Source organism: Phyllostomus discolor, chromosome 5 (genome assembly GCF_004126475.2).
Source record: "Phyllostomus discolor isolate MPI-MPIP mPhyDis1 chromosome 5, mPhyDis1.pri.v3, whole genome shotgun sequence".
In the NCBI taxonomy this organism is placed as follows: domain Eukaryota; kingdom Metazoa; phylum Chordata; class Mammalia; order Chiroptera; family Phyllostomidae; genus Phyllostomus; species Phyllostomus discolor.
This window is the reverse complement of record NC_040907.2, coordinates 63,863,758-63,871,709: the sequence shown is the minus strand read 5'-3', so window position 1 is coordinate 63,871,709 and position 7,952 is coordinate 63,863,758. Positions and strand designations below refer to the sequence as shown.

The 7,952-nt window shown below is 41.1% G+C and overlaps 1 long non-coding RNA gene across 1 annotated transcript; it reads left to right on the top strand.

Annotated features, from left to right (window-relative positions):
• The first annotated feature begins 566 nt into the window (after positions 1-566).
• LOC118500670 lies at positions 567-7,451 on the top strand. Its single transcript, XR_004903246.1, has 3 exons — positions 567-1,975; positions 4,955-5,063; positions 6,934-7,451. It is a non-coding gene; the product is annotated as an uncharacterized LOC118500670 (long non-coding RNA).
• The last annotated feature ends 501 nt before the right edge of the window (positions 7,452-7,952 follow it).

Sequence of the window (7,952 nt, the reverse complement as noted above, 5' to 3'; positions counted from 1 at the left end):
ACACAGAAAATTATGTGAGGGAGTACAGCTGAGGAAGATCAAGGGCTTCCCAGGCTGCAAGAGAAGGCAGTTTTCAGGGGAAATAACAGATATGTGGGAAATTATTTTGGTGGATCTCAGAGAAAAGAAGCCTCACACCTGCTCCTGGGCTCTGCCTGGACTGGGGAGCAGTGGAGGGGCATGACCCTGGGCAAAACCCCAACTAGGTTTGTGAGGTTCTAAAAAAGAAGTCAGAGCCTTATCTCTCAGGTAGAGCCTCAGAAACTAGGAAAACCCCAGAGAAGAAACAACTTTGGAGAGTCTAATAAATGACCCATTGTGGTGGGAGCAGCATTATGAGTTCCAAGGGCCTGAGACTGACCTGCAATTAGGTTAGACTGAGGCAACTTGAAGAAGGGGAAAAGAGAGAACAGGAAGGCGAGTGGGCTACATAGAATGATGATGTCTCAGCAGATGGTAGGTGTGGAAAAAAAGACATTGAAGATCAGAGAGGCTCACCATAGAGTTAGAGGCCCCCCAAACTCTAACACTTAGATTTCTAGACATCTCTGCGATGTAGGTACAATTACGGGTAGAAGTTAGAAAGAATCTTAGAATTGGCTGAGCTTTGTTCTACCACCCTAATAGAAAATGGGTTTTAAAAAAAGAGATGTTCAGTTGCAGACAAAGAAAGCTGTTTCTTGTATACTTGCATTTGTAGACTAAGATTCAGACGCACTACATGTAAGAAAATGGGAACAGTTAACATTTATTGAACACGCATCAGGTAGTGTACCCAACATCACTGTAAGTGCTTTATGTGTATTAATTCATTTATAAAAGAGTCTATGTTTGTGAACTTTGATTTGACTTTTCCAGTACTGTTATATAAGAACATTAGAAGTACTATAGTATATTTTTGACAAGAATAATTTGTTTTATTATTCAGAGCCTGCTCATTAAAAACAAACCCTTTTATTATGGATAAATTCTACCATATAGAAAAGTAGAGAGGGTAGTATAAAGGATCCCCAAGTATCAAACCCTCGACCTTAATAATTATTAACCAAGGACAAACCAATCATGTTTCATATTTTGAACCACATCTTAGACATTGTATCATTTTATTTATATAGTCAGTGTGTATCTCTGAAAAATACAGCTGCATTTCATCAAATATCCCCAATTGGCTCATAGACTTTTTTAAACATTTGTTTACTTAAACCAAGATCCAGACAAGATTCACACTTTGCATTTGGTTCATATGTCTCTTACATCTCTTCTATTGTTTAGGTTTTCCTTTCTTCTGTTTATTTTTTCCTTGCATTTTATTTGTTGGAAAATCCACGTCCCATCTGTCCTGTAGATTTTTCTACATTCTGGGTTTTCCAGATCTCCATCTGATCATTTAGCACGTTACCCTGACAACTGTGGGTTGCTGTAGTTATTGCTAATCTTTAGACTCATTTTTTGTCCGTTGACTCCATCCTTCCAGCCACACATACCTACCGCATATTAGAGGCCTGACTAAAACACAAAACCACTATATAACAACTTTCGATGGTAGGACCACATCATCTTTATTTGCAATGATTCTAAAGCTTTCACCTGTGAAATTTAAATCTCACTTGTTCTATTGAACAGGGATTGCCCCCTTTCACTCTCACACCACAGTCTAAGCAGACATTTAGTTATAGAAGACTCACCACTGGTCTCAAAAATCTGTATTTGAACAAAGGTAAACATTATCACACGTAAAGCATTCATTTGTCTTGGCTTTTGTGTACTGCTCCTGTGTTTCTAATTTCTTTTTGTTTACCAGACAATGCCTGGTGCCCTGGGATCTTCGATATGCTAATCTGTTCCCCAGTCACTGTGGGATTGAGGTCATGCCTCAGGGAACAGGCTTTTATCTGATTGGACGTATTGAGTGGCTGATTTATTTCCATTCAGGCCGCTATGGAGAAGAGGACAGTGGACTCTCCCCTGGGAGAAGGTGGGCCTGATACTAGACAGCATTGGATATACTCACAGCTGAGAACTCCTGAAAACAGAGTGCAGGGGGAGGGTGTGTTGTGTCTGTTCAGAGCAGGTAGTTGCAGTTTAACAATCAGATGAGCCACCTGCAGCTGGCATATTGTGTATGAATGCTGACTGGTATAATTATTATTTCAGATTTGGCTTTTTGGGTGATGGTAGCATTGACTTACATCCACTCATTTGGCCTCGACATTGTGTCATCTCTAACACTCTTTAATGCCTCTCCACACTCTGTTGTGTAAGACATGTGTATGCTAGTCATCTAAGTGCATCCTTAAACTGGCTTTGTTATAAATAATTCCCAGTTGCATCTAGCTTCAAATCTATTTTATATTTTGGGAGAATATGATTATTTTTACTGCTTCTGAGTTCCAATTATGACAAATGAATTTGCAAGCAGAAAAAAGCTTAAAGAAATGAAAACCCAGAACCATACTACTAATGGAGAAAGCACGTTTTGTGTTTGAATGTCAGTTTCTGAGGGAAAAATGTGGTGTCCTCAGGAGTACAAAATGGTGAACATTGCTAGATTTACTACCTAGAAAGGTACTTCAGAAAGGTTGTCGATCAGTCTAAAGCCCATGTGAAAAATGAGATTTGCTCCACAATTAAAAATACCCATGCCTTTAAAAGGAATGGAAAGTAGCTGCTTGGAAGAAAGGGCATACTAATACTTCATTTTATAACCTTGGCAATTTACAAAATGCTCCATCATTTTAATTTAAGACATCCTTGTGGAGTGTGACATTATGCACATTTTTAAGAGCAATAAATGAAATAAAGGGAGACTAAGTGACTTGCCAAAAATCACAGTCAATAAATAATAGGTTTGAAAGGTCTTTGGATGCCATCTGCATGCGCCCCACTAGCTCACATCACAAAGGCCACATATTTCAGAGTACCTGCTTCCCCATGTCCTTCCCTTTGCTGCCCAGGTGAGCTCTGAGCTGCCTTTTCTGGTTCCTGTAAGAACAATAGGAAATGGCTCCCCTTCCTCACTTCCCTTTGGTGCACTGCTTGATATCTATGTGCTAAGTAACTTAGTGGGTATCCTTGGAGATGAGCTTCATTTTCTTAATCGTTAAGATTTCCTCTACGACTTAAATGTTCTATTTTTTGACTATTACAAAAGTTGATTTAACAAAAGTGTTCAATATAAAAATGTACATGACTCAATTTTTATACTGTGGTACAACAGGCAATGTGGTGAGGGGATGTGTGGAAGCAGCTGGCTTCCCTGGTGAACACAGCCATCCTTCATTCATTCCAAGGCTTCTAACATGACGATAGTATTTCCTCATATTACCACCATTACAGTATTGTTCTGTTGCCCGCTAGGTGCCATCTCCTCATGACAATATTTCTTAGACATGTCTGCCACCATGTAACTTCTTGTCCATAATTATTATTTTTTTTAATATTTTATTTATTTATTTATTTTTAGAGAGGGAAGGGAGGGAGACAGAGAGAGAGAGAGAGAGAGAGGGAGAAATATCAATGTGCAGTTGCTGGGGGCCGTGGCCTGCAACCCAAGCATGTACCCTGGCGGGGAATCGAACATGCGACACTTTGGTTCACAGCCCACACTCAATCCTCTGAGCTATGCCAGCCAGGGCTCTTGTCCATAATTATTATTTTTTTAATTCAGGAGGGTGAGCGGGTGAGCTTTGCTCATGGTGTCTTTCAGAGAGCTCAAAGATACCAAACAGAATTTGTGGTTTCCTTCACACTCCTGTGGGAGACCCCAAATGTTCTATATTCTTTAAAATTAAAACTGAAATGTAAAGCATAATGAAAACAATAGCTACCATTTCTTGAGCACTATTTGGCATGAAGTCCTATACTGAACTCTTTTACATGTATTGATTTTACAGCCTACAACATTAACTTAACTGTATGGTAAGTTTCCTGAGCCACAGAGACATGAAGCAGCTCTCCCCAAGTCTATGAACTCCCATCAGCTCTCACCAGGATTATTACAACAGCCTCTTAATTGGTCTTCTTGCTTTTGCTTTGGCATCACCACTTCCATTTTCCACATTACATTCAGAGTAATCTTGATAAAGCTGACAGCAGAAGAGGTCCCTGCCCTGATGGCTTTCCATCCCACTTAGCCAGCCGAAGCTCTAACTCCCCACCACTCCCTCCTTTACACTCTCTGGTGGTCGGAATAATGCCCCCTCCCCACATAAGATACCTGTGTTCTAATCCTGGAGACCTGTAAAACTGTTACCTTACATGGCAAAAGGGACTTTACATATTTAATTAAGTGAAGGAACTTGAGGTGGGGAGTGGCTTTTGGTATTATCCTGGATTCTCTGAGTGGGTCCAATGTAGTTACAAGGGTCCTATAAGAAAAAGAAGGAGGCGATGGGGAGGGGGACAGGGAGCGGTCATAGAAAGATTTGAAGATGTTAGCCAGCTGGCTTTGGAGGTGGAGGAAGGGGCTATAAGCCAAGGAATGCAGACAGCCTTTAGAAGCTAGAAAAGGCAAGGAAACTAATTCTCACTAAAGCCTATATGGGGCATATGACCCTGCTGACACCTTGATTTCAGTCCAGTGAAACCCATGTTGGATTTCTGATTTACAGAACTGTAAGATACAGTTAACATAAACATGTGTGTTTAAGTCACTAAGTTTCTGGTAATTTGTTACAGCAGCAATGGGAAACTAATATACACATGTGTTCTCTCACGGATGTTCTGTGCTTCAAACATGACAAACTTGTCCTGGCTTCAGGGCCTTTGTACTTGCCCCCTCTGCCTAGAGTGCCCTGCCCTGAAATCTTAGAATGACCACCCCACCTGAGGCATCCCACCTGCCCATCACTCTCTGTCACATACTTTATTTTGTTTTCTTTATGTTAGTAAGACCATGTTAAGCTGCCTTATTGATTAATTTGTTTGTTTTATTTTTGTTTCATCTGACAATAAGTGTAAGCTCCACGAGAGAAGGGTCTTACCTGTCTCTTTTGTTGCTGTATCCATGATGTCTAGGACATTGTCTGCCACACGGTGTCCCTCTGGCTCACTGTAGACAGACGGTGACTTGGGGGAAGTTTAGGAACGGAAGTGGCAAACATATACACAAGCTGGGGTCAGTTTACTCCTAAACATTTGTAAAATGGGCCTATTGCTCAGCCACCTTCCCTCACTCTGTAGATGGTTTCTTCTGAACCCCTGCCAGATTTGGAAATCAGGGAGAAATGAAATCTATTCAGAGGAATAATTTCACCATGCCTTTCTCTTCATTGTTGGCATTTTGTTAGTCACCACAGAAGACCTCCAGGAATGGAGGAGAATGGATCCATTTTAGAGGTCCTTGTTGGCACTAGCACTCTGAGACCTTTACAACATCTAGGGTATCTTTATTGGATATACAGTGAACTCAACACTTACACTCCACACTTCTAATTAGAAAACCTGAATATCCATTTAGCGTCATTCTAAGAGGCTAGATCAAAAAAGAAAACTCAAGTGATTTCTTACAAATGCATATCTGCCCTTATTCCTCCTTGTATGAATATTAGCTGTAATATTACATAGGGTTACATGGTTCTCCTAGAATGTGTGTTCTGGGATTTGTGTGGAAAACATGGAAGTCAGCGCTTAATAGACACCATTAAAATCATTCTAGAGTACTCAAAGAGCTGGAAAATGTCAACAAGGGGCAGCGTTGGCCAGCTCCAAGGGCCCCGGGCAAGAGTCTGCAACGGTGCACCCTGATCCCAGCCCCACAGTGGCTGGTCTCGGTGAGAGTCTGGGGAGATGGAGGGGAGGGGGTGAACAACACCAGGCACACCAGGCACACCAGGCACATAGCACTCCAACTCCATTAGCTTCCCCAGGGAAGGGAGAATTGCCTCTTTTCTCAGTCCCTCTATTCAAAGTCTCATGAATGAATCTCATTGGGTTATATGTCTGTTCCTGAATCAATTTCTGTGACCAAAGGGATGCAGTACTCTGCTTGGTCAAGACTGGATCTCATGACCACTTCCAAGTTTAGGGTCAGAATCAATTCCATTTAACAGCTTCAAGGATAGCTAGGAAGAAGTGCTTTCCTAAGGAAACCAGGATGTTTTTACCAGAAGGAGAAATAGATGCCGGGCAGGCAAAAGCAAGATATGTCTTCTACCTTCTCTAGTTGCTAAAGGAGGAATTTCAAGCACCAAGAATCTTGGATAAGGGAGATATTTCTGAGGTGCTTTTTTTGGGTCCTCAGATATACTGTGTTACCACCAGCCTACTTAAAAAGCATTAAAGAGCCATCTGGCCTGGGTTTGAATATTCTATCCATATGCTTAAAGTTCTAGCTTAAATCCCTTGGCTTGTAAAATCAGGTAGCAGCATTTAAATGTGCTGAATTCTGAAAATGTTGAGATTATAAATAGTTCATCATATTTTGTAAGTGCAAACAGCAGTTCTAAGAACCTTAGCATCTCAAACACTCCAGCAGGATGTATGGGTTTCTCTGTTTCAGTGTATGTTTTTGTTAGGTTTTATTTAGTTGAAAAATAGGATATTTTATTATCAACAATTATTTTTACACTAGACAAATGATATGACAAAAATTTCTGTACAGATAGAAACTTTGAAATGCTTATATCTGTTTCTCAGGACTATGTTTGTTGGATTATTTTAGAATGTCTTTTGTGTTTTTTATTTCCTATACTGGATTGGCAGAAAGCATGTTAAATTTAAACTGTAAAAGCTCTATTTCTTATGAAAATAAAAAGTGAAGGTATTAATTGTGTTGCTCTGATTTGAATGTCTTGTGTTGTTGATTTGCAACATTTAAACTCTATTCCTTTTATCTTTTCTCAAGTTGTACTTTATAGCACTTTGCTTAATATTATTTTATAAAAATGTTTTATGTATTATTTCATTCATCTTATTTATATTTATATTTTATAGATGATTGGACTAGGCATCGAAATTTATTGCACGGACTCCACTTTGGCTATGGACTACATTCTAATCTGAATATGCTGCAGTCATGTCTTCCAAGGTTTGTCTGGTGCCTACTTCCCCAGGTGTCTATTCCACCTTAGGAGCTTATTAGGGGTCTCTGCTCTTTTCGTTTATCCTGCATCCCTTTTTCTTCAGTAGCAGCACCAGCATCCTAACTGCTCCTCCTGTATTCCGAGTGATGCTGCTGGGACTGCTACTTGTGGCAGCGTTGCCTTTGGCAGAGGATTTCAGTAGGTGATCCAGGCAACTCGAGTTGATCACTGGAAATAAAGAGGTTGAGGAATGAAGAAGCCATGAGACTGGGTGGACCTTTCATGTAGGTATTGGAATCAACAAGTATGAGAGCAGGAAACTGGAGGAGAGAGAGAAAGTAAACCTGATGCTGAAATCTCAGAGAGATGCGTGGGAATGGCTGGCTGGGAGGAGGAAAGAGCTGTGGCAAGGAGGGCTGGAGGGAGGGGCAGGCTGATGGCAGGAGCTTTGAAGCCACTGTTGGGGAGAGCAAGAAAGGGAGCATGGTTTGGAGGTGGTGTGAGGAGCAGGAAGAACACCTGTTCCACCATCTGGCCCTGTGGGTCATGGTGCTTGAGAGAACACTGGCCGCCACCACGGATGAGGGCTGCAGGTGCTTTGGTGTCCTGGGAGGAAGTCAGGTCTCCCTCTGAACTGGCGAGGGAAGGGACTGTTGAGAAACGAGTGTGGATAGAGGGGATTTTTGTGATGACAGCAGTACAGGGATAAAGAAGCTGACCTGGGAAGCTCAGACATCTGGAGGTCCCTGAAATAAACATCTAAGACAGGATGAAGTGCCCTGGTGGCAGCTTAAAGAGAGAAGACAACTCTAATTATTCTTGGAACTTGGCTCAGGCAATTCTTAGGTGAGGCGAGAACAGGAACTAAATTTATGAGAATCTAATTGATTCAATAATGCTGTCCGTTCTTCTTCTTTAGTAACTCAGGTT